This window comes from Lygodium microphyllum, chromosome 8 (assembly GCF_053477565.2).
Source record: "Lygodium microphyllum isolate KBCC chromosome 8, Lygodium_microphyllum_v1.1.10, whole genome shotgun sequence".
NCBI classification, from domain to species: Eukaryota; Viridiplantae; Streptophyta; class Polypodiopsida; order Schizaeales; family Lygodiaceae; genus Lygodium; species Lygodium microphyllum.
The window spans coordinates 1,584,844-1,612,175 of NC_141142.1; the positions used below are offsets into that span (position 1 = coordinate 1,584,844).

Genomic DNA, 27,332 nt, shown 5'->3' on the forward strand with positions numbered 1-27,332 from the left:
AGAGCCTGGAGATGCTAACACTAGTTGATGATGACTAACGCCAAGTGATAGTGGAGGCACAGGCTGCCAAACACAAGTACCTGCAACCTCAGGGAGGAGTCGTCAACATGAGAAGAAGGTCACCAGCAAAGGGGAAAGAGCAATAAAGGAGAGGCTAGAAAGAAAGAAAGAAAGAAAGATATATTAACGTCTACATAAGGCCAATGTGGCCTATGAGACAAAATCCAGAGTACATCCATGTCTAATGTCATCTCATCAGTAAGGTAAAGATAACATTACAAATAAGTGGGTGGCCTATGAAGCAATACTGAAAATAACTATACGATGGGACTATACTAGGGTTGAACCATGTGTAGTGTTGTTTCATCGATAGAAAAGGAAAGGAAAGGAGAACTAGATCTAATATAGCCATGTACAAAAGTGTAGTGGAGACTATGGGATGTAGCTGATCTCAAGATCTGCACATGATCTTAGCTATGATGCGGTCCCTAGCTGTGTGTCTCGTGATAATGGCTCTAATCCGACTGTGGTGTGGCCTCCTCGGACGTGATCCTGGTAAACGGGATCGTCGTGCTCGACAAAGGGAAATGGCTCTATCCAATGTGACTCCACGGGGTGGCCTGTAAGGTGTCTGGCGGGGTGGCTCTATCTCTACTAGGCTGGTAGTGTTAGTAGGGTCGGCTCTGTAGAAAAAGTCTATCACTGCTCTCTGTGTGTGTCCTTCTAGATGAGCTGGCCTCCTGTCTCACAATAGTGCAGTTCAGCGCCTCTCAAGCTCCAGGAGGGAAAGACCTAGGCATCTCTGATCCTCATACTCCATGACGCGCCGAAGAGGTCCAAATCCATCACGGAAGAGGCAATGGTACCGTCCTCGTATGTCATAGTATATTGTGCATCTGCATATGTAGTGTTCCTCCGTCTCAGGCTCTCAACCACAAAGCTGGCAAGACCTATCCTTTGCTGGGGTGTTTGTCCATCTGCATGTCTCCATCTGAAGCCTATGTGAGGAGGTGTGAATCTGTCCCCGTATGCTATGGGAGAGATGGGTGTCCATATATGCTGGCCGAATTGTGAAACTATCATCAGAGAGAGACAAGAAATGACTCCTGTAGAACTCCATCCTCGATCCTAGAGGGAGTGGTGGATGGATCCATGTCCTTGCTTTCTCAATCCTCAAGATATCAGCTCTGATCACTTGTGGTTCAGCTCTGATCAGCTGAGAGAAAGTGTAGGGCAGTCAATGCTATAATCCAAAGGTGAAAGACGGTCAATATCCAAACCATGTAGACTCATCCAAATAGCCATCTGTGAAAACCAACAGTTCTCGCCTCCTGGTGCTAGTTGTCTAGATGAGGTTAGTGCCAATCTAGAGTATCTATGGCGTGGAAGTTCCCATAGTCTATGCCAAAAGGTCACTGCCCTGAAGAGTGCCTCTGTAACTATAGGTGTTGCCCCTAGCTCTGCTCTGACAATGGGATGTGGGGTGGAGGGCTTACTCCTAATCATGCGTGCTATCATCATGATCAATGGCCTTTCCATGCTATCCCAACCATCATAATAATCCCTCTCTACTCCAATCTGATCAATGAGTGGGCTAAGACGCCTATGGTACAAGCTGCAACCCCATACCTCTGCTCCATATAGTAATATAGGTGTGACTAGGGTGTCAAACAACCAAAGTTTGGTGCCGGGATCCTGGAACTGTATGTGAGCACATTGACTCTCGAGTGCCCCTAGTGCTGCATATCCACATGCCAGACGTGCCTCTGATACCCCTCTCAACAAAAAACGTGGGCCAGAGAAGCTGACTCCCAAATAGACATATTCCCTCACATGCTCCAATATGTCTCCCCCAAATGTGAACTGGTACATAGATCTAGTCACCCATGCTGCTGAAGTATTGAAAACCATGGTTTTGGTCTTCCCAAGGTTCACTGTGAGGTCTTTATCTCTACAGAAGATATGCAAAGCGTCTAGATGGCACTACAATCTCTCCGGTGAATCTGAAATGAGAATAGTATCATCTGCATACAGTGAAGAGAGAGGAGAATGCATACAGTGAGGTGTGTGCTAGAGAGAGGAGAGAGATGATGGAGAGAGAATGCATGAAGGAAAGATTAAGGGGGTGAATGAATGGGTGGAGTCAATGTCATATATATATATATGCATAGATTGTCTGGAGTGTCGCCCATCCAAGTGGTGCCCCAACTCTCTAGGAAGGTGCCCAAAAATCCTTTTTGGACTCTGAATGAAAACCAAGAATAGAAATGGAGGGAAACTGTGCTAAATGATTTGGTTTCTCAAGCCCAAAAAGAAGCACAACAGAGGAGAGAGAGAGAGAGAAGAAAATACACCTTGTAATCCAAGAATGCCACTTGAAAGAAGAATTGTAGGGATGAACAAGAGACAAAATGAGCTATAGAACCCGAAAGTCAAACTCAGGAGAGAAGCCACTAGCTTCATGACTCCATGCTACAAGGAATACAAAGGCCTAGCCACCAAGTCTCAACTGAAAATCTAAGGCCCTGATCTAGGTAGATTCTTTAGATCCTGGGTATTAAAAGGGGAAATGATTGCTCGAAAGAGAACCACTCCTCAAAAGTAAAAGATGGTGTGTGAAGAACCTCATGGTATTGGAGCTCAACTAGATGTAGCAGAAGCTCGATCGTGAGTGTGACTACTGGTGAGAGTGAGAGAGGAGTGAAGTATGATTTGATATGAGTGTACCAACAATTGTGTTGGTACACAAAGAATAATGTTGGGGTAAAAGGCCTCTAGGCCTGCCCGTGTACACTGTGACTGCCTATTCTTTATTCATATATAATATGACAGTGCAATAAGGCTGTCAGTTCAGTTGGACAACACCTACATTGTGTGTGCTCTTCTCTCTTGCATCTTCCTCTTCTCCTTCTCCACTGCCATTGCATCCCCTTCAGCTGGTATCAGAGCTTTGGACCAAAGCTTGATCGTGGAGCTTGGCCCGCCGACATTACTTCAGCCCAGATTGAATGCCTAGAGCTTGGAGCCTCAATGCCAGCCATGGCTTCTTCCCCCGAGATAAGATTTCATCTCCCCGACCCTCAAAGGCCTCTAGGCCTGCCCGTATACATTGTGACTGCCTATTCTTTATTCATATATAATATGATAGTGCAATAGGGCTATCAGTTCAGTAGGACAACACCTACATTGTGTGTGCTCTTCTCTCTTGCATCTTCCTCTTCTCCTTCTCCACTGCCATTGCATCCCCTTCAGCTGGTATCAGAGCTTTGGACCAAAGCTTGATCGTGGAGCTTGGCCCGCCGACATTACTTCAGCCCAGATTGAAGGCCTAGAGCTTGGAGCCTCAATGCCAGCCATGGCTTCTTCCCCCGAGGTAAGATTTCATCTCCCCAACCCTCATAGGCTTTTTTCAGGTGTTCCTTGGCTTCATTGGGCACCTTGTATGCCCCCATTTGCCCCCTTATCCTCAACATAACCAACATCCCCCACAATAGCAGCTCATGTTTTTGCGCCTATTTCAAAATCTGGCTTAAAAATCCCATTTTTTCTCATATCTCGAGTATCCGGAACTTGATTTAGGCAAGGTAAGAGTCTAACTTGGGGTTTTGGCACGCTCCAGACACAATGGCGATGTCAGATCTACCAAACTTTGATCATAGAATTTTCTATAAAAGATCTGGGTTGATTTACAACAAGAAAATGTCATGCTCTTAGCTTACGTAATGCTCCTGAGGCTTGGTATTTGATGCCCAAATGCTTTGGGGATGTTTGCCTAATGTTTTGAGATGCTTTGGGACTTGGTTTGAGCTTCCATAGCTCGATTTATGCAGGGATTTAATGTTGTACATTGTTTGGGCAGCAAGGTTTTATCAAGGACGGCTTATGCATAATACTCTTTGCTGACATTCGGATGTCTTATTGGATGTATTGATGCTTGGTCATCATGGTTTATGCCCGGATATGCTATTTGAGAGCTATTGAGCCTTGATTTGGATGCAGACACTTTTTTGTTGGTTGGGATTTATGCTACCTTAGTTGACACGTTATTTTACCTCCAATTTGGTTATGCCTATGGTCTACGGGTGCTCCCGACTACTCGGGATGATATGTTGATGTATTTGGATGATGCCACTTTGGTATTATACTCCCAAATGCTTCTTGAGCAAAGAGTAGAGCTTAATTCTTGGTTCACTGTCATTTTCTTTGCAGCTGGCATTTCACTTGACAAGGTTTATGCCCCATGCTACCCATTATGGGACTGATATTTGATGTGGATGCTTTTGGGTTTGGCTACAATATGGCAGATGTTTGGGCTTGAATCGACTTGCATTTGAGAATTTTGTGAAGCAGTTTGCATTTGGTAGGCTTATTACTTATGTAGCTTGAACGCTATTTAGTCTTTAATGCCCCGATTATGGATCTTGGATTTACTTGGATGCAAATACATGTTTAAGCAGTGCTTGCTCCATTGTCTTGACAATTGGTTATTGAGCTTACATTGCTCATTGATACTTGGTTCTTTGCGGGTTACTCCTTGATCAATGGACTTCTTGATAGTGCTTGGGTTTAGCAGTTATGGCTTTGTTGCTTCTCTGTTGCCTAGCTTCTATGCTAGTTGGGTTGCTTTTGCCCATACAAGTCAGAGAGCAGTTGCTCTTAATGCTTACCTGGCTATGCACTTTGTCTACTGTTATGTACTTTACAAAGCCACTTACTTGGATATTGTACAGATTTTTGGGCTTCTCCTGGAGCTCGACTCTTGCAGGATGCTTTGCCACTTGTCGGTCTTTACTTGACTTGGATGTTCCTAGGTGGAATGATGTACTGCAGAGCTATGCGTATGCGTATGGCTATGGGCTGAATACCATATGCTCTTATGACAGATGTCTTATGCTTTACCGTACTGTGGTTAGTTATGTCATGCAGTTAGCTACGAGTCTTTCTCATGTGGGAGCTTCTGCATCCCTAGTTGATGCTTCTGTGCTTCTCTCTCCAGTAAGGATAGAAGAGTACTTACAGTAGCGTGCTTCTACCACTTGTGCTTCTACTTACAATTGTCTTGATTAGCAGATTCCCTTTGTTGGGACAGCCCATGACTCCTTGAGCTCCGTGGATGCTATGGATAGCCCTATTCATAATGACTTGGATTCTTTGTCGTCTTCTACAGATGTATGCTTCCATTGTGAAAAGCTTGGGCATGTTAAAAGAAAATGTTTCAAATGGATTAGAGAGCAACAGAGACAAAGACGGACTCGACATGAGCAGAGAGTCAGAGATACAGAAGATGCAACGGGTGTTACCACTGTTACTAGTGGTGAGATACATGTTGTTATCCATGATGATGCAATTGAGCATGTACTCCAGTCATCTAGTTTCCCTACAACTTTCTTGCTCAGGGATACGGCCTACGCCTCAGATTGGCTATTGGATTCTACGGCATCTTGTCATGTTACTCCACATAGCGCATGGTTCTCTACTTACAGGGAGTTTGATGGATACATTTCTTTGGGCCTTCAGCAGACTTATGCTATTCTTGGTACAAAGGACATACACCTAGCCTTGCCTAATGGGACTTCTCTTATGCTTAGGGATGTTTTACATGTTCCCATGCTCAATAAGAACTTGATTTCTGTCAATCAGTTGTATGATGCAGGTTACTCTGTTTCTCTTCAGGATAGGTCACGGAAGATCTTTCGTGGTTGCTTGGTTTTGGCCAAAGGTTCTAGAGTTGGTTCTCATTACCCAGTGTGTATCTCTCATGTGGGAGATTCTATGGTTACAATTATCCGGATACCACATGCATTGTTATGGCATTATCGCCTAGGCCATATGCACCACAGAGAGATGGAGATCTTGTCTTGTTCAGACTCATTGTTGCCTCCCATGTCACTTACAGATCTTGATGCTTGCCCTGATTGTACTCTTGGTCCTTGCAAAGCCCCCTTGGCTTATGGCAATCGTACGAGGCGTGCTCCTCTAGATCTTGTCCATTGTGCAGTATATGGACCTATGCCTTCCCAGTCACTTGGTGGAGCGTCGTACTTTGTGACCTTTGTTGATCATGCTACCCACCATGTTTGGGCTTTTCCCTTGGTGCAGATTGAGAATGCTACAGTTATGCTTGACAAGTTAATGGATTCTACTGGTAGCAGGCCTAGGTGCTTGCAGATGGATTATGAGAGTCATGCTCTCTCTCCCAGCTTTCGAACCTCTTGTCAGCAGTATGGCATTGATTTCTTGTGCCCACGGTATTATGGGATTGCTCATGGCATGTGCCTAACCTTACAGGCAAAGATTGCTTCTATACTTACCACAGCTCGGTTGTATTATGGGTTTTGGACTGAGGCCCTTATGACAGCAGTCTATTTGGTTAACAGGATGCCGCGCTTGACCTTGGATCGTATTACACCCCATGAGACATAGAGCGGCATGCAACCCTCCTATGATTACTTAAGGATGTTTATGTCACCATGTGGTGATACTTTTTACAGTTGCTTTTTTATTTACTTATATAAATATTTTATTTTTATTTTCTTTTGTTGTTGTTGCTTTTTACCCCCAGAGTTCTCTTGGAATAAGTGGGATCTTTGCATGGCTAGAAGAGGCAGTCATTGGAACAAATTGGACTTATTGGTTTATCTAAGCCTTAGGACCAGTTCCATATTGAATGGGCACTGAACAATAGAATGCCAGTGGTTTGGGACTATGTGCTTAGCCACTGGAGATGATGCAGGACAATGAGCCTGGCCAAGATAGAAGATGCACATGTGAGAATGCTCACAGAATAAAAGTCACCGTAACTGAGCCACATTATACTTTTGATGTGGTCGCAATGATAAAAGTTGCACAGAACAACTTGAGAAATGCAAGGTCACCATCCCTAAAATTTACAGAGTTACTATTTTTGGACCCCAGAATCTATTCGCATCATTGTCTTCATTTTTACACGAGGATTAATTCTCTAGTCTGTGCCGAGGTCAAATTTTGCACCGATCATGGAGAATTTTAGACCGGAAAGTTTAAACGGGAAAATTGTTACATGTATGCCATGTGGCACAAATTCCTAAAAGAGAGAGAGACAGCATTAAAAAAAACGTAATAGGCATAAAGTGCAGATGGGAGAATGAAGTTTGGAGGAGCTGAGGGCAGATTGCTGCAAGAAAACCAGCATGGAGAGTATTTCTACGTCTCTGACTCAAGCACAGAGGTAGAGCTTGCTCCCTCTGATCACCTCTCTCTCTATTCTCAGAAGAAATGCTTTGCATGATGGATTGATTCCATCGAAGGTACAATTCTATGTTTTTTTCTGCACATGGTGAATCGTACGAACAGTGAACTCTACTCATACTGAATAAGAACAATGAACTCTGCACATGCTGAATCGTAAGAACAGTGAACTTTGCTCATGCTGAATAAGAACAGTGAACTCTGCACAAACTCTGCTCATGCTGAATAAGAACAGTGAACTCTGCACATGCTGAATCGTAAGAACAGTGAACTCTGCTCATGCTATATAAGAACAGTAAACTCTGCACATACTGAACAGTAATAACAATGTGCTGGACAGTAAGAACAGCGAATTCTGCACATGCTGGACACTAAGGGATGTTGATCCTATGCAGCTGGGATTTACTTAGAAGAGATGAAAACCAACTGTTCACAGGTTATGTATTTTGGAACATTACCATTTTTGTAATTTTCTATCTTTTAATTGATAAAGAAATACCGAGAGGGGTGCCGGTCTTCGGGGCCAATCTGGTGTTGAGCGAGGGAGAGAGGTCTCTGTTTATGTGTGTGTATGTAAAGTCCAGGTGTTAATTGAAGGAGCTACCCCTTTATGTGAGTCATAGACCCGTTGCAGTTTGGCCGCCAGGCATCTGTACATATGCCACATGAGCCTATGTCACGTAGATGTATCCTCCTTGGTTATGGAGATGGTAACTTTAAGGCCTACAGATTATGGGATTTGGATGCCCAACATGTCATACGCAGCCGTCATGCTATCTTCTATGAGACGCAGACACCTCTCAAGCTTCTTGATGAGCATTCAATATGCTTTATGGCTGAATTTAGAGCAGCTACATGTCAGAAGTGGAGCAGCGGTGGAAGCATAAACATGTGCTGAAATAAACTGCTAAAACACAAGACAAAAAGAGAAAAGAAAAGAACACAATACAGATGAGAACTCAGATGTATGCACAGGAAATGGAATCCATATATCTGAACACGAGACAGTCGCATACAACAGTGAGTCACTGGCTGCGTGGGCACTGGTACTGGCACTGGCTCCTCTCTCCACAGAGTCTGCAGATGGTGAAGATGATAATGACTGAGGAGGAGTACTGAGTATAAATAGGCTGAAAAAGTGGGGAGTAATAATGCTGGTCAGACAACATTAATGCTGGCCGACTGGTGCATAAAATCCCCCAATGGCATAAAATGCCACACCAGAAAAATACCTAAAATACCTAATAAAAATGCCCAGCCCAGATCAAGCTCAGACTCACACATGAGCTGACAAATACTCTGCTAACACCCTCTCTCAGATCATGAGTGATCTGATACAATACAATAGTACAATGAAAAGGGATCAGAAACTATACAACATAGAACCACCAAGTAGAACCATGGATACCCAAGCAGTGGGTGATCAAGCCACCACCAAGGTGCCTCGGAGAAAACCTGATGTCGATGTCGATCGGACCAAACACCTGAAAATAGAGAAGAGCATAGCATGTCTCTGTGTCCATCACCAATGTCTCGCAGGAGCCTACAAGACCATCCTGTCAAAAATGCCACTGAACATAGGTGACCATGGATTCCCCGCTTTTGGCCAGACCGCCAAAGTGTCCCCTCATGTGAGCTCCAGACCAAAGCCTCCCGCTTTCTGTCGGATAACCAGCTCATCATGAACCTGGATGTCAATCCCAGCTCTAGGATTTGATTCCGCCAGACTGAAGTCGATGCGTCAGGGACGTCCCTCTCTGGAACCTGTGCACCTGTATAAAAGTAGAGATGAGGCGCGGCTGCCCCATCTGAACACCCACTCACACTCCCTCTCTGGCACAAGAGAGTCGTGAGGGATGACCTCATCACCACCACTAGAAAGCAGCCAAGGAAGGGGCCACCAAGCCCTTCCCGCGATCCAAAGAAGAGGATCCCTTCCGCGCCTTGGACTTCACCTTGGTCGGAGAATCTGAGTCGGAGTCTGATGAAGGAGAGAACTCATCTCCTTCTTCCTGGAAGCCACTAACGTCTTGCAGTCCTTCCGCAAATGTCCCTTCTTGCCACAGTGGTAACACTGGGCCTTCGACTTCTTCTTCCTGTCACCCCTCTCTGAAGCTACATAAGCCTCACCTCCATAATGTGCCGGAAGCTGCCCTTGTAATCTCAAGGATGTCTCATGCTCGAGAAGCATCGAGGTCATATGTGTAAAACTGACAGGAGTCGATGATGTCTGCGCCCACAAAGCATCGACCACTCCATCAAACTTCGGGGGGAGCTTGTAGAGAACCGTCCCGACGAGATGCGCCTCGGGAAGAGCAGATTGCATGTGCCGAAGCTGGTCCTGTACCTACGTAACACGAAGAAGAAAAGACTGAATAGTATCTTTCGGCTCAAACTTCATCTGCTGGAGCTGGCCATAAAGTGTGACTGCCCGCATGATGGAAGGTGCCTCGTATATCTGCTGCAACTTCTGCCATACTTCAGGAGATATCCTACAGGAGGTAACCGCCGGTAAGACCACTTTAGAAATACACCGAAGCAATGCCGAGTAAGCACGGGCATCGTCCGAGTCCCATGTGAGCATTGCTTTCTCATGGTTATCCTCATCAAAATCTTCAGGAAGAGGAGAAGGACGGAGAGGTTGAGCAATAGCTCCACAGACGATGTACCATAACCGCTTCTGCACAAACCAAGCTTTCATGACAGCACTCCATGTGAGATAATCAGGGCCATGTAACTTATCATCAGTGGAAGTGCACGAAGGAGCCATATGGAGAGGATAAGAAGAGAAGTAGAGAAGAGATGGAATTTAGAGAGGAAACACAGCCAAAACACAAGCACAGACTTCAGAAAATGAGAATTCACATGCAATAGAACCCAAAATTTGATCAATAGAAGACAAAATCTGCTCTGCCAAAAACAGCAAAAACGGCCTGAAGTAACAATCACCCAGCCACGAGAGACGCTGAATCAGCAAAACGCAGGTGGTAAACTGGAGAAAAGCAGGTAGAAAACTGTCGCCAGCAGCTGCAAATGAAAAACGCAGGCAGCAGAGGGTGCGTAGGCAGCAGACGATGGCAAAACTGCAAAAAACGCAGGCTGAAAACAGCCCCAAAACAGGTCGCCTGGCTGCGACAGCAGTCGCCTGATCAGCAGGGGTACAAAACAGTCCTGAAATCAGCAAGAAAACACAGCAAGAGCACAGATCCTGAGCTCTGATACCATGTCAGAAGTGGAGCAGCGGTGGAAGCATAAACATGTGCCGAAATAAACTGCTGAAACACAAGACAAAAAGAGAAAAGAAAAGAACACGATATAGACGAGAACTCAGATGTATGCACAGGAAATGGAATCCATATATCTGAACACGAGACAGTCGCATACAACAGTGAGTCACTGGCTGCGTGGGCACTGGTACTGGCACTGGCTCCTCTCTCCACAAGGTCTGCAGATGGTGAAGATGATAATGACTGAGGAGGAGTACTGAGTATAAATAGGCTGAAAAAGTGGGGAGCAATAATGCTGGTCGGACAACATTAATGCTGGCCGACTGGTGCATAAAATGGCCCAATGGCATAAAATGCCACACCAGAAAAATACCTAAAATACCTAATAAAAATGCCTAGCCCAGATCAAGCTCAGACTCACACATGAGCTAACAAATACTCTGCTAACACTACAGTGCTATTACAGCAAGCTGTTTATACTGAAAATGAGGCACTTATTGGCCCAGATGACGTAGCTATCCATAGCAGTCAGGGTCAGGATCTTGGCGGTCAGCCTTGCAAGTGTTAGATATGATCAATGCCCCACCCTCATTAGGTGCTACCAATGATCCATGGTGCTCAAAGTTGTAAGGCCCCCATTATGAGGAGAAGCCAAATGTGAGCCCGGACATTGGTTGAGTCCTGACTTGTATATCAGATGAGGTCTATGTGACCGGATGGCAAAAAGGTGACTGTTGTGGGTCTAATCTTTGGGTTAGACGGAGTGGTTAAGCTGGTAGCAACTCGAGGCACATTGCATTGAGTTGCGTGGTAAGGGAGTTAAAAGGGGCCCCTATTGTGGGGTCCGGGGGCCGCGGAAGCGGCCCCTGGCTGGGGGGTCCCAGGGGGGCCAGCGGCCCCCCTGGCGGGGGTCCGGGGGCAGCGCCCCCGGCCCGATGGTAAAGGGAATATTCCCTGGAATATTCCCTGGCCGACTAGTGGAGGCTCATATGGTAGGTCGGTCAGCAGGCCGACCTAACGACCTTCGCGGGCTATAAAAGCTAAACCCCTTCGCAGCCATCTTACACTCATCTTTCACCCAGTCAGAGTTGTTGTTCCAGCTAGCCTTAAGCTCTTCACCTATCTTCTGTCTAGATCGCCATCTAAGCTTCATTCATTGGAAGCGCACGGGTGGACAGAGCCATCTTTGTATCAGTTGTTTGGAGTTAAAGAATTTTACTGATTCTCCTCTTATCTGTTGTGTACTCTCTATCTCTTTCTCAGATTCTGTTCGCTGCGCCGTGTAATATTTTACATGGTATCAGAGCCCAGGGGGCTCTAGAGATCGGAGAGCGTGCAAGAGGCAAAGGCTTCAACAGCAAAGAGAAACGATGTCGACTCCGGGAAGCAGTTCTGGCGCATCAGGAAGCGGTGCAGGAGGTGGTGCTGCTGTACCGGCTATTCAAACACTGAGGATTCGTCCACCAACCTTCAGCGAAGGCAAGTTAGATGGTACAAACTACACCTTGTGGAAGTTCAAAATTACTACTATCCTTGATTCTTATGAGCTTCTGGAGACTGTGCTGGGGACTGACGCAGAACCACAGCCTACCCCCGACCCATCAAATCCTAGTGTGATGATTCCTCCGAATGCAGATCTTCTACGAGCTTGGAAACGAAGGAATGCAGATGCATTGTGTGCCTTAGTTACAAGCTGTTCTGACAGTGTTTTGACTCTGATTCAGCATACAACCAAAGCGTCAGAGGCTTGGAATGTACTAAGGAGTCAGTATGAAACACGAAACCAAACAAGGATTCAAAACTTGGAGAATCAACTAGCAGCGGAGAAGTTTGCTGAAGGAGAGACGGTTGAAGCATTCATCACTCGGATTAAGAATCTGCGCGACCAGATGGCTGGCGCTGGGATACAAAAGACTAGCGAAGAGCTAGCTCGGAGGTGTCTTCGGATTTGTCCACAAAAGTTTGATGGACTAGTAACTGCCCTTAATACTCAGGTGAGACCTCAAGCTTTGACTTTTGAGGAGTTTTGTGCATTATTAATGGAGGAGGAGTTGAGGCTGAAAGCCCGAGAAGGAAGCAACAATGGAGATGCTGCATTCTCTGCCAATGCAAAAGGCAAAGGTGTTTCCTCCACCAAAAATGATGGTGACAAAAAGAAAAAGGGCGGCAAGAAGAAGTTTCAAGGAGAGTGCTTCTACTGTAAGAAGAAAGGACATGCAATTGCAGATTGTCGTGTCAAGAAGGCAGATGAAAAGAATGGTACCCTTAAAACTAAAGGGAAAGAGACAGCCAATACGGCTGAAGCAGAGTTGGAATTATTCATGGCGACCATTGAGGAAGTGTGCTCCTCGGCGCAAGAAGAATCTACCACTGACTCTTGGGTGTTGGATAGTGGGGCCTCCCGTCACATGACCAACAAGAAAGGTCTATACAGTTCTATGCAGCCTCTACAAGAATCCATCACTGTGACGGTTGGAAATGATGCTAAATGCCCTGCTGCGGGCACAGGTACTATTTCTTTTGTTGCTGCAAATGGTGAAGTCAAAAAGCTTTCAAATGTGTTGTATGTTCCCGAAATCAGGAGAAATCTCTTATCAGTTGCTGCCATAACTGATCTTGGTCATGAAGTGAGGTTCAAGAAGACAGGTGCAGAAATTATTGATAGTGCTGGCACAATTGTTGGCAAAGGAGAAAGAAGGAACAACCTGTATGAGCTAAGTGCTCTTACAGCCACCGCTGGAGTGGGCACAAGTAAGCTTTGGCATGAAAGGTTTGGACACATCGGATTTGCAGTATTGAAGGAGATGCAAAAGCAAGGTATGGTTGCTCACCTACCTACAATAACTGAATTGAAGGAACCATGTGAAGCTTGTATGATGGGCAAGCAACAGAGAAAGGCATTTCCACAAGAAAGCAAGAATAGAGCACATGCTCCTCTAGAGTTGGTGCATGCTGACTTGTGTGGTAAGATGCCTACACAGGCCTTGGGGGGATCTTCTTATTTTATGTTGATTGTCGACGACTACAGTAGGAAGATGTGGGTGTACTTCCTTCGTGATAAGGCTCAAGCTTTTGGTAAGTTTAAAGAATGGCTAATACTTGTTGAGAATGAAACAGGGAAAAGTGTGAAGAAATTTAGAACAGATGGTGGTGGTGAGTTCAACTCAAAGGAGTTTGAAGGCTTTTGCAAGAGCAAAGGGATCAAGCGTCAATTGACGACGCCTCACACACCTCAGCAGAATGGTGTTGTGGAACGCAGGAATCGTACCATTGTGGAGATGGCAAGATGCATGCTAAAGGGCAAGGGATTGCCTAACCATTTTTGGGCTGAAGCTGTTAATACTGCAGTCTACATTCTAAATCGGAGCTACACAAAGGCTCTCAAGGGAAAAACACCTCATGAGGCTTACACTGGTAAGAAACCATCTGTTTCACATTTCAGAATTTTTGGATGTGAATGTTATGCACATGTTCCAGATGAGAAGAGAAACAAGTTACAACCAAAAAGCAGAAAATGTATCTTCTTGGGTTATAGTGATGAGCAGAAGGCTTACAAGTTATATGACCAAGAGGCAAAGAAGATCATCGCGAGCCGTGATGTGGTGTTCAAGGAGGAGCCGCATACAGTGGAGGAGGAGAAGGCAAGGTCTTCCACTTTATCATCAAGCGAAGAAGTAGTCCACTATGAACCTGTCCCGAGAGCTATCCCTATCCTTAAGGAGGAGGAAGCATCATCTTCAGATGATGAGGAAAAAGTTCACCAACCTGACATCACCCCACCGGAAAAGCCATTGCCGCGCTGGGTGAAGCAGCTCTATGACCACAATAATCCTATGCCTGCATCTGTTGAGGAGAAGGCAGACGGACCAAGGAGGTCTCAGAGAATAGAGGAGCAAAGGAGGGCTTCTGCTCACATAGTCAACATGGCCTTGATGGTTGAGATTATGAGAGAAGTAAAGGAGCCAACTGACTTAGAAGAAGCACTTGCAGATCCATCATGGAAGGCTGCTATGCAGGCGGAGTATGACAGCATAATGAAGAATGACACTTGGGAGCTAGTGGATCGGCCAGCAAAGCGGAAGATTATTGGCACCAAGTGGATCTGGAAGGTAAAGTACAAGGCTGATGGTACCTTAGAAAAGTACAAAGCTAGACTGGTTGCCCAAGGATTTTCACAAGTTGAAGGGTTTGATTTTCAAGAGTCATTTGCCCCAACTGCCAGAATGACCACTATTCGCACGGTACTTGCAGTGGCTGCCTACAAGAAGTGGCCAGTGTACCAAATGGATGTTAAGTCAGCGTTCTTAAATGGTGACCTCAAGGAGGAGGTGTACGTGGCTCAGCCACCAGGGTTTGAGGCCCCCCATTCTGAGAACAAAGTGTGTAAACTAAAGAAGGCATTGTATGGGCTGAAACAAGCCCCCAGAGCATGGTACCAGCGGATAGATAGGTTCTTTTTAAACCTAAACTTCAAAAGATGTGCCTCAGATGCTAACTTGTATGTTTACAGGGATGGTAAAAAGTCTGTAGTGATTGTCCTATATGTGGACGACCTTCTTATTACAGGTGACTATGAAGATATGATCAACCAAACTCGAAAGGCTTTGAGTTTTGAGTTTGAAATGACAGACTTGGGCTTGCTGCACTATTGTTTGGGGATTGAAGTCTGGCAAGAGCCAGGAAAGATCTTCATCTCTCAGAAGAAGTATGCATGGGAGATCTTGAAGGCATTTGGCATGACCGAGTGCAAGGAGATAGCTACACCTATGGAGGTGAATGTAAAGTTATCCGTTGAGGATACATCAGCACTAGCAGACATTGGGAGGTATAGGAGGTTGGTCGGCAGTCTAATCTACTTGTGTAACACCAGACCAGATATCAGTTTTGCTGTTGGTGTTTTGAGCAGGTTCTCAAACAAACCTCATGAGAGTCATTGGAATGCTGGGATGCGGGTGCTCAGATACTTGAAGAAAACTCTTGACTATGGTATCACATACAGTTTCGGAACTTCTCTTGTGGGGAACTGTGACTCAGATTGGGCAGGAGACATTGATTCCAGGAAGTCAGTTTCTGGTTATTGTTTCTCTTTGGGTTCAGGAATTTTCTCTTGGATTAGTAAGAAGCAACCAACAGTGGCATTGTCTTCTACCGAAGCAGAGTACAAGGCAGCTTGTTTTGCTGCATGTGAGGCCGTATGGTTGAGAAGGATTCTATGGCATATGGGAGTGCAGGATGAAGAACCAACTGTGCTGAGATGTGACAATCAGAGTTGCATCGCCATTGCCAAAAATCCAGTGTTTCATGCACGCACCAAACATATAGAGATCCAGTATCACTATGTGCGTGATTTGATGGAGGATGGGATAGTGGAATTGGTCTACTGTCCAACAGAGGAGAATGGAGCAGATATCTTCACCAAAGCACTTACGAAGGATCTGCTTCAAGTTCATCTTCAGAGACTCGGCATTGGGCCGAGGAGATAGTTCACCTATGGGTGGACATTGAGGGGGGGTGTTAGATATGATCAATGCCCCACCCTCATTAGGTGCTACCAATGATCCATGGTGCTTAAAGTTGTAAGGCCCCCATTATGAGGAGAAGCCAAATGTGAGCCCGGACATTGGTTGAGTCCTGACTTGTATATCAGATGAGGTCTATGTGACCGGATGGCAAAAAGGTGACTGTTGTGGGTCTAATCTTTGGGTTAGACGGAGTGGTTAAGCTGGTAGCAACTCGAGGCACATTGCATTGAGTTGCGTGGTAAGGGAGTTAAAAGGGGCCCCTATTGTGGGGTCCGGGGGCCGCGGAAGCGGCCCCTGGCTGGGGGGTCCCAGGGGGGCCAGCGGCCCCCCTGGCGGGGGTCCGGGGGCAGCGCCCCCGGCCCGATGGTAAAGGGAATATTCCCTGGAATATTCCCTGGCCGACTAGTGGAGGCTCATATGGTAGGTCGGTCAGCAGGCCGACCTAACGACCTTCGCGGGCTATAAAAGCTAAACCCCTTCGCAGCCATCTTACACTCATCTTTCACCCAGTCAGAGTTGTTGTTCCAGCTAGCCTTAAGCTCTTCACCTATCTTCTGTCTAGATCGCCATCTAAGCTTCATTCATTGGAAGCGCACGGGTGGACAGAGCCATCTTTGTATCAGTTGTTTGGAGTTAAAGAATTTTACTGATTCTCCTCTTATCTGTTGTGTACTCTCTATCTCTTTCTCAGATTCTGTTCGCTGCGCCGTGTAATATTTTACAGCAAGCTCATGAGAGCCGTTTTCTTGTAGTTTTGCAGGCTGGACAACCAGCCATATGTCAATCTTCCGCTTCACTGAGGCCACATGTAGTCTTGAGACCCCGTTGGACGAGTATTCGAGATGTTGGCTCTCTTTCAGGATTGACTCTGGAGAGTTTGATTGCTCTCCACTATCTTGTATGCGCCACGCTAATGCTATGCGACTCTGATGCTTTACAGCCGTGCACTGATGAGTTGTGCTTGCTTCATGAGAAGCATTCTTGGATTGCTCCGTTGTATGGAGCTGCAGGATCGCTTTATCTCCTGGATGTCATGGACTCAGGGATGCTTAACTCTTCTTCTGCAAAGGTTCCCGACACTTCTTGCACAGCTCGCTTTCCGATTGGGCGTTGGATAAGATATCATGATTTCTCACCTTATCTTTTTCTTTTCTTTTCTTTGTTTTCACTCCCGAGCCACATTGGCCTTTTAGTGGAAGGTTGTTGGGGTAAAAGGCCTCCGGCCTGCCCGTGTACACTATGACCACCCATTCTTTATTCATATATAATATGATAGTGCAATAAGGCTGTCAGTTCAATTGGACAGCACCTACATTGTGTGTGCTCTTCTCTCCCACATCTTCCTCTTCTCCTTCTCCACTGCCATTGCATCCCCTTCAAAAAAAATGTATTTATACTTAGGGCACGTAAGGGTGCATTCACATGTACAACTAAATAATATGCGTATACTATATACGGAAGGTTAAACGGGCCTTTATCCCAACAACCTCCTACTTAAAGGTCTGAAAAGAACCTCTAACCAACTCCCACTAGTTGTAAGCAATGCTCGTGCTGAGCTTTGCTTAGACTTTTAGTGAGAACATCTATAGGGTTGTCTTGGGTTTTAATCTTGGTAAATGTGATTTGACCATCTTCTAGAATCTGTTTGATGAAGTGATATCGTACATCTATATACTTTGTGCATGAATGATACATGGCATTCTTAGCCAGATACACAACACTCTGGCTATCAGATCCCAAAACTGTAGTATCCATAGACATGCCGATATCCTCTGCAAGTCTACTCAACCATATAGCTTCCTTAGAAGCTTCAATAGCTGATATGTATTCAGCTTCAGTGGTACTCAATGCAACGATGTTCTACAACCTGGAACACCAAGAAACAACCCCACTAGCAATTGTAAAGACATACCCGTAGATGGACCTACAAGTGTCCAAGTCACCTGCCATGTCTGCATCACAATAACCCTGCAAACTAAATGCACCCTACCCATAGCAAATACACTTTCTTTGTGTGTCCTTAACGTATCGAAGAATATACTTGACAGCCTCCCAATGTGTTTTGCCAAGATTTGACATAAACCTGCTAACTCCTCCCACTGCATGAGCAATGTCTGGACGAGTTGCAACCATAGCACACATAAGAGAGCCACAAGCTGATGCATAAGGGACTCCCTTCATAGCATTTGCTTCCACGTCATCTTCTAGGTTGTTAGCTTTACTAAGCTTACGATAAGGAGGTAAGGGTAACCCAAAAGGCTTAGCTTCAGCCATGTGAAATTTGTCCGGTACCTTTTCAATGTATTTTTCTTGAGATAAAAACAACAATTTCTACATTCTATCTCTACAAATCCTCATGCCCAAAATATGCTCTGCATTCCCCAAATCTTTCATGGAGAAGGCTGATTTCAACCGATTTTTGACAGCATCCAAGCTAGTCTTTCTTTTTCCAGCTAGCAACATATCATCCACATACAAAACAAGTATGATGGGGCTGCCATCTGTATTCTTTTTCATGTGCAAGCAATGATCTGTATGGCTGCATGTAAACCCATGAGATAGCATTTTTTTGTACGACTACCGTGGTACTTGCTTCAGCCCATACAGGCTGCGTTTTAGTTTACTCACCATCTGTTCTTTTCCAAGAACTACAAAGCCCTCAGCCTGTTTCATGTAAATTACCTCATCAATGTCACCATGCAAGAAAGGTGTTTTTACATCCATTTGATACAGCTCTAAGTCCAATACAACAGTGAGAGCAAAAAGCACACGTAGAGTGGTCATCTTTACGACAGGTGAGAAGACCTCTTGGAAGTCAACCCCTTCCTTTTGTGCATACCCTTAGGCAACCAGTCTTGCCTTGTACTTGGGTTTCCCATCAATTGTCTTTACTTTGTACACCCATTTATTTGGAAGTGGCTTCCTTCCCTTGAGCAATGACACAAGATCCCAAGTATCATTTCCATATAGAGATTTAATCTCTTCTTGCATAGCTAGCTGCCACTTACTGTTGAATTCACATGACTTGGCCTCTTTGTATGTAAGAGGCTCACCCTCATCTATAAGCATCACATAATGCAAGGAGGGGTCAAACCTATGCGGTTGCCTTCTTACACGTGTAGACCTGCGTACCCAATGATCAACATTTTCAAGAATTGGGTTTACATCTAGAGGTATATTATTTTCAGCATTTATTGACTGCTATAAGCCATTTTCAACATGTTGTTCTTGTTGTACAGCACCTTCATTTTCATTACCAGCACCTGCATTTTCATAATCAACAAGTCTATCTTGCTATCCATGACCTCCTTGTGCTCCTATTTGCTGTCCATCATCATCTGGCTCAAAAATAACCGGCTGATCATCAATTTCAGCCTGTGGTACAGCATCATAAGGCTCATTTTCTGAAGTAATAGATGGCTGCAAACTCTAAAATTTCACATTTTTCATATCTTCATTAGAAGCTAAAGTACCTTTCAGCAATTTTGCCTCATTAAACACAACATTACAGCTGCAAATAATTTCTTGGACTAAGGTAACCACACTCTGTAGCCAAATTCACCCTCATCACCATAGCCCATGAAAATGCCTTTGGTGGATTTTGGGTCAAGTTTGTTCCTCAACTCATCTCTAACATGCACAAAAGCATCACAGCCAAATATGTGTAAATGGTCATATAAGGCCGATCTGCCAGACCAAACCTCCTCAGGGATACCATTATTTAAGGACCTGTTTGGAGAGCGGTTGCAAATGTGAACCGCGGTTTTCAATGCCTCTCCCCAAAATTCGTGAGGGAGATTAGCAGTGGACAGCATGCACCGCACTCTTTCACAGAGTCCTATTATATATTTCAGCCACCCCATTTGAAGAAGGACTGTAAGGGGGTTGTAAGCTCCCTCTTAACTCCATACAAGCCACAAAGGACTTGAATTCAGTAGATGTGAACTCACCCCCATTATCAATTCTCAAGCATTTCAACTTTCTACCTATCTAAGTGGTCACAAATGCATGAAAAGTTTTAAAAACAGCAAACACTTCACTTTTCTTTTTCAACAGGTATACCCAAATCTTTTTGGAACAATCATCTATAAAGGAGATAAAATATGCAACACCATCCCAACGATTTCACGGGCATACTACATACATCAGAATGTACTAAGTGCAAGACATTGGACTTACGAGAGACACCAGAGTAAAATGTATTTTTTATTTGCTTTCCAAACTAACACTCATTACAGAAGTCAAGTTTAGAGCCTTTTCCATCAACCCTCTTCAGAAAGGTAAGGACATCAAGTCCTTTCTGGCTCATATGACCTGATCTCTTATGCCATAACTCCAAGTGATTGCAAATTTCAGCAACTGCAAGAAACTTTCCATTCAAGGCTTTACAATGCAAACAATACAAAGTGCCCTTCTTGGTTCCTTTTGCAATCAGCATGGAACCCTTTTTTACTTTCCACAAACCACCACCAAGCAGTATAGTGTAGCCATGCAAGTCAAGCTAACCAACAAATAGTAAACTCTTTCTAATGCCAAGCACATATCTGGCATCCTTCAACACAAGCTCTTGACCATCGTCTAAAGACAAGTGTACAGTGTCAATCCCATCAATGTTGCAAGCATGGTTATTTCCAAGATACACCACACCTTTCCATAATTGCCTGCATTGAGCAGAGCAAAACACTCCAAACAAGGAGTTACATGGAAAGAGGCACCAGAGTCTACAATCCAAGTCTGAGTGACACCATTGTCAACTGACAAAAGTGCATCAATCACATCAGCCTTGGTAATCTGCATATCCTGCATGTGACATACAAGGGCATCATAATCAACTCCACATAATACATAAGCCTCTATATCTGAAAGTTCCTCTATGACTACACTAGAGGCCACATTGGCCTTTTCCTTGCCTTTGGCTGCCTCAGATGCATCTGTCTTATCCTCCTCCTTTTTATCTCCTACATTTTTCTTTCTCTCTTGTTCCTTCTTGTAATACCTGGAACCAAGTTTCTTGAGGCCCTTCTGACCACAGTGATAGTAAGTAATGTCACTCTTTTCCTTTCCTTTGATCTTGCTCCTGTTTCTCTTTCCTGCATTTGCATTTTTCTTTTCAGCCCCGTCTCTTACATTATAAGCTGAGTTGCTACCTTCTCCAGTAGACATACGTCTATTTTCTTCATTCAAGATTGAGCCCCTCACCCCATCATATGAGAGATTCGGATTATTGCTAAGAGAAACCACCAAGGTCTCCCAAGAGTCAAGCAGTGTCATGATCAAAAAAATCGCCCTCAACTTATCAAAGTCCAAATTTGCATCTTTGAGCTAATTTAAAATGCCTTTAAATGCACTCAAGTGCTCAGCTGCAAGCTTTGACTCATCCAATCGCATATTCACCAACACTAAATGCACCTAATTAACAGGTGTGGTAATCTAATAGGTAGTTTTTAACTTCTCCCATATTTCATAACCTGTATTTAAACCCTTAATGTCTGTCAAGATGTCATCAATGACACCCATCTTAATGTAAGCCACGCCCTTTTTATTTACTCTCGCCCAATCTGCATCAAACATTAGTGCGGGTTTATCTTTTTGCAAAGCATCCTCACAATCCTTTAGGAACAATATGCCCCGCATACGGTCTTTCCAAATGTCAAAGCCATGATCATGAAACCGTTTGATTTCCATTAAACTCTTGGTGTCTAAACCGGAAGAAGTTGCAGTCATTTTATCACGAATACAAGAGTAAATGCCCCTAAAATGCAAAGGCACAAGTTGAACTAGCAAACACATTGTTCTTCCTCAACCAGAAATAAATCTCTGTTGTTTGTACATGAACCAGCCACCACACAGGTAAAAATGCAGAAATTTGCCAAATTCTGCGCAATTTCAAAATTCCAGGTCTGAAAGTGTGCATAAATGTCAGCCAATCTGACCCAGCTGAGCAAAATTTTATCAATACATGAAAAGCCCCAATTTTCTAGAATCCAATGTCAAGAAATTTTACTCAAAATAGTAAAATTCTAACAAATTTGATAAAATCCGGTCACCACACGCAAAGTCTGCAAATTCTGGCCTAAATATCACTGCCACGCACGGACAAGAACAAAACCAAGAAAAGTCCCAAATTTTTGGGCTCAAATTTGCACAAAATTGACAAATGTGCTTTCACATGTGAATCCCTATTAGAAAGAAGGGGGTAACTTTGAAATTAAAGGAATTTTTTTATTCCCCTTTTTTTTTTAAAAACTGACCGCGTCGTTGCTTGTCAGCGCCTGGAGTCCCCGTCGTCACGCATACTGGTCCATTGTAGCCTTCCTGCTCCGTTGCGTCAACTGCCTGCCCGTCAAAATGCCGTCTGTCGATTGGTCCCGTCAGCTGCCTGCTACGTTTGCCTGCACCCAACCCTATCACCTGGCGCCCATCAGCTGCCTACTGACGTCTGTGGATTACTTGTCACCTGGCGTTGTAAATTGCTTGTCGCCTGGCACCCATCAACTGCCTACTGACATCTGTTGACTGGGAAGTATCGGGATTGCCCATCGCCTAGCACCCATCAGCTGTGACGTTTGTTGTTTGGGAAACATGCATAAAACCTTAAGCTCTCATACTAGTTGTTGGAGCTCAGCTTGATGCAACAGAAGTTCGAGCGTGAGAGTGACTATCGGTGAGAGTGAGAGAGGAGTGAAGTACGATTCGATATGAGTGTACCAACAATTGTGTTGGTACACAAAGAATAAAATATATTTATACTTAGGGCACGTAAGGGTGCATTCACATGTACAACTAAATAATATGCGTGTACTATACACGGAAGGTTAAACAAGCCTTTATCTCAATACAGAAGGAGAAGCCCCCTCTCAGGACAGAATATTCCCCTCTGAGAGAGAGGGAATCCAAACACTCATGGACCACAGACTCCAAAGCATCTACTGATGAAGGAAGTGGCATTGGTGGTGCCAAAGAAGGTATCTAGGGCTCAAAAGGGATAGAAACCATAGAGCTCCCAAGGGTAGTCTCAATCCTAAGTAAAAGAGAGTGGGGTGAGAGGGGGCTCATGCTAAGCCAAGGTTGGGCAACAATCATTGTCTCTTAGTGGAGCAAACTATGAATAAATTCATAATTCATTTCAAATTACTTTGTTGAAATCTTTTAAGAGAACCCACCAATAACCCCAATTGTACATGATTCTCTGTTGTTAGAGGAAGACACAAGATATTAGTACTCAAAGTTATTCGAGACCATGACCAAACCAAAATTGGAACTGGAAACCAGGATCATAGATATCTAACTAGTGACATATATAAACCCCATTCTGTTGAAGAATCCCATTGGATTCAAATGATAGCACTAGCTCCATTGGATTCAAATGATAGCACGAGAAAGTGTTCCATAATGATCCATGGTTCTCTTATTTTCATTGAAAATGTATAGATTTGTTGCATAAGACAATACATATATATTTCATCATTCATGTAGTGCAGATTTGTCATATGCAGTAGCACTACCATGTGGCTGATCACCTATGTAATTTTGTATTTTATCAACTGAGAACATTTGCTTTATAACCCCCCAGCAATGTTATGAAAATTACTAGAATTTATGAAAATTGCTAGAATTCACTATAAAAATAAAATCACTTTTATTTTATTTATGTATTCTTGTGGATTTTGTCTATCTGTCGTATGATTCTTCACTTGTTGCACGTGTACATGCGTGTGACACTAGTTGCATTATGCCTTGTAGATAAATGAAAGAATACTAATGTGCTTTGAGTTGCGATGAGCTAATTATCGAACCGAGTTATGTAGATAAAAATTTTAAGAAAAAGTATTTTAATATATAGAAATTATTTATGGTTGAACGTTTCATAGCATGAAAATATTGTATTTTTGGGTGCTCGCTAGCATGAGGATATGTATGCACATATATGTAAATTATTTAGTTGAATGTAACTATTGTACAAGACCTAAAGGACTTGATTATTATTTTTATACACCTTAGAATAGGTTTATTAGAATAAAAGTTGAAAAATACTGAGACAAAAGCATAGCATTCATGCAAAGAAAGTAAAAGTCCAAAAAGGAGATGCTTTTCAATGATTTTTTAGTACAAAAAACTTAATACAAATCCATAAATACATGAATGGGGGAGGTGTTCATCCATGCATGGGGGGAGATTATACCCAATCTTATGTCATGCATGCCTTCTCCATTTCTCTTCTTTCTTACAAATTGTGTTCTCCTAAATTTTGTATTAATTTTCGTAATTGTATGATGAAGAACCTGAATTGCGGGGAAGGGGGGTCAATCGATCAAACGAAGAACCACCTACAATAGAAGCACCATCAATCAGATAGGTCGTACCCTCATCAAATACCGCATCCCCGCTCACCTCAATCTTCCTTTTCTTTGGGTTAAAGAGCCTATAGCCTTCGCGGTCGTACTATAACTAATGAAGATAAACCTCTTCAACTTTGGGTCAAGCTTGCCCCATTTCTTTTTTTCCACCTAGACAAAGGCATTGTACCCAAAGATGTGAAAATGAGACACAGACAGCTTTTTTCAAAGAAAGCCTTATATGGAGTCATGCCCTGAGATACCGAAGTCAAAGACCTATTGTGGATATGCACTACTATAGCAACCACCTCACTCCAAAGGGAATGAGGAAGACCTAAATGTTCCAATGTCGAACAGGCCATCTCAAGCATGGTCCTCTTGGCACGCTTCAACACACCATTCTCAAATGGTGTGTTCGAATGAGAGTACTCATCTAAATTCCATGTTCTTTGCAAAACCTACCAAAAGCCTTGGAGCAAAACTCTCCACCATGATTAGCTCTTACACCACAAAGCTTGAAAGAAGTTTGTGTTTCAGCAAACACTTTCCAATCACAAAAGTTCAAGTATGCCTCACTCTTGTACTCCAAAATATAACCACATACCTACCAAAGTCATCAACGACAAGCATTGAATATTTGGCCTTCTCAATGGAGACTATGCCCACAGGTCCATGCAAGTTAGTATGCACCAACTCAAGCGTAGTAGCCCTGCAAGAAGCAACCTGTGCATGAGGCTACCTACGTTGCTTGCCCATGAACAGCTCGAGCCAGTGTGAATGGGCAAAAATCTGCAAGTACCTCCACTAACTTCTATAGGCCATCTTACAGGCTACATGTTGATGCCCTTTGATCCATGATTCAGGCTCCCTAGGCATTTAGACTATCATTAAATGCAATTGTTGCCCCTAGTGTCCTAGTCACTAAGTGACACCAAGGTTAGGGTATATTTTAGGGTTTCTTATGACGGTTAAGCAGTTAGGGTATCATTTTTTATTATTTAAAGATAGTTCATGCCTCATTTTTAAAAACTATGGCATTATCCAATGTGATCGCCTTAAACATTGTACTCTCTTTCACTCATTAATACATTACTTCTCATTCATCATCGAGTATCATTATGCATCAATCAATTCTTTCATTCTATCACGAGGATATAAAATTTTGAGATGCTTTAATCTTGCTAATAACATTTGATTAAGTTATTAATCAATGTAAAAGTTTATTTAGCACATGTAATACATATGGCAATTATTTCATGGTAGCAAGCCAAGGACCACAAGGATACAGTGGGTGTCAAAGGCAAAAGTTGTGATAAGTTATGCTAGCTAGGCTTTGGGGATCAGTTGGTATCAATTTTGACCCTATGACAGTTATTTGGCCAATAGGTGATACTAGGAATTAGTATTGATTAATTAATTAGTGCCAATCTAAGGGTCAACAGAGGTTGGGGACCACTCCAAGTTGCTAATGGCCTATCCAATTTAATTATGGATAGACACATTTAATTTTGGGTAAGGTCAAAGGGGCTGAAATTAAATTTCAGGATTATTTAATTTTAAAAATTAATTAAATGGCTAGATAATGCTAAAAAATGGGTTTAGAAGGCTACCACTTGGCAAAAATACCCATGCAAATTGAGAAAACATTTTTGAGGGCTAGAACTCAACCATTCAATTAGTTTTGCAGCCTATGGGAGAGAGAAAGAGAGCTATTGGTCCATTTTCTAATTAGAGGACAACAATCTGCTGCAAAACACGGCCATCTGGGGGCCTCAACAAGCAAGGGACAACAAGGAGACACCTCCCAAGGACTGGCAACAACATTGCCGATTAAGTGGCAACATTTTGGAGGTGTCTGGCAATAGATAGTTGCATTAAATGCAAGTTGAAGCAAGCAGCAAGCAGATTTTAGGGTTTTCTCACGGAGAAAATTAGATTTCTCTCTCATCTTAGCTCTCTCTCACCTTCTTCAACCCATTCTCAAGACATCTCAACATTTCTTAGTCATTTTGAGCAGATCTCAATCAAATTTGGTGGACAGCAAAGAGATCTCTGCTGTAAACTCTAAATTTCTGCGGATATTAGGGTTTACCAGCCACCTTGGGACCCATGCCGACAGGACAAGGCATCATACACTAAAATCAACACCTGAAATTCGTGGAATCAATAGGGATTTCAAATGCCATGCCATCCATTGCGAATTGGAATAACATTTGGCCAGTTGGTGGTTCCATTTGTGTAAACCCTAGGTGAAAATCAAGGGGCAATTGGCCCCAATTGTTTGTTGATTATATGTACAACAAGGGGCTTTTGGATCAGCAAAGGAGATTGTGGAATCTCAACTTATACTCACTTGGAGAAATTTCAAAATTATTCACCTATGGATACCAAATGGATGGAAGAGGATGACTTGGCAAACCATCGTCAATTGTTGCAGCTTTATCTAGATGCATTTCAGTTAGAGCCGACTTTAGTTCAAGCTCAGTCAAGTTTAGCAGAGCAAGGGTCCGAAGTCTTACCTGATGCTCAAGGAAGAGGTAGCACTTCCACTCTACCAGTTATGGACAGCTCTCGTATGTAGTGGATCTCCGATGTATTTAGCATGCACCCAAGGTATTGTGCTAACAATATGTTTACCATGAGGTCACTACTTAGTGTACTAGTCACTATAAGATGTATGCAAATGAGTATGAGTTTCACCCAAGCAGTGAAACTATACTTTTACATCAACTTATGATCAATTTGGCATGAATTTTGCCTCAATTTTGAGACAAAAATTCTAATCAGTTTCGACTTAGTTTTTTATGGATTTGAGAATAGTTGTTACTTTTGGAATCAATTTTTGCATTGATTGCTAGTTAGTTTTTGCAATGATTTTGTGATCGGTTTAGGGTCATATTTGCAACAATTTGTGATCGGTTCTCAAATTGGCAAGTAATCAGTTTATGATCAAACTATGCTTAGTTTTTAGTGGTTTGCAGGTAGTTCCATGGACAATAGCATGTTAGTAAATGCCATTG

At 43.5% G+C, this 27,332-nt stretch overlaps 1 protein-coding gene and 1 pseudogene across 5 annotated transcripts in view; both read right to left on the reverse strand.

Moving 5' to 3' along the window:
- LOC148031890 (F-box/LRR-repeat protein 12-like) overlaps positions 1 to 27,332 on the reverse strand; it is a 57,008-nt gene that overhangs the window by 16,850 nt on the left and 12,826 nt on the right. The window lies entirely within an intron of this gene.
- Positions 102 to 1,980, reverse strand: LOC148031891 (uncharacterized; annotated as a pseudogene).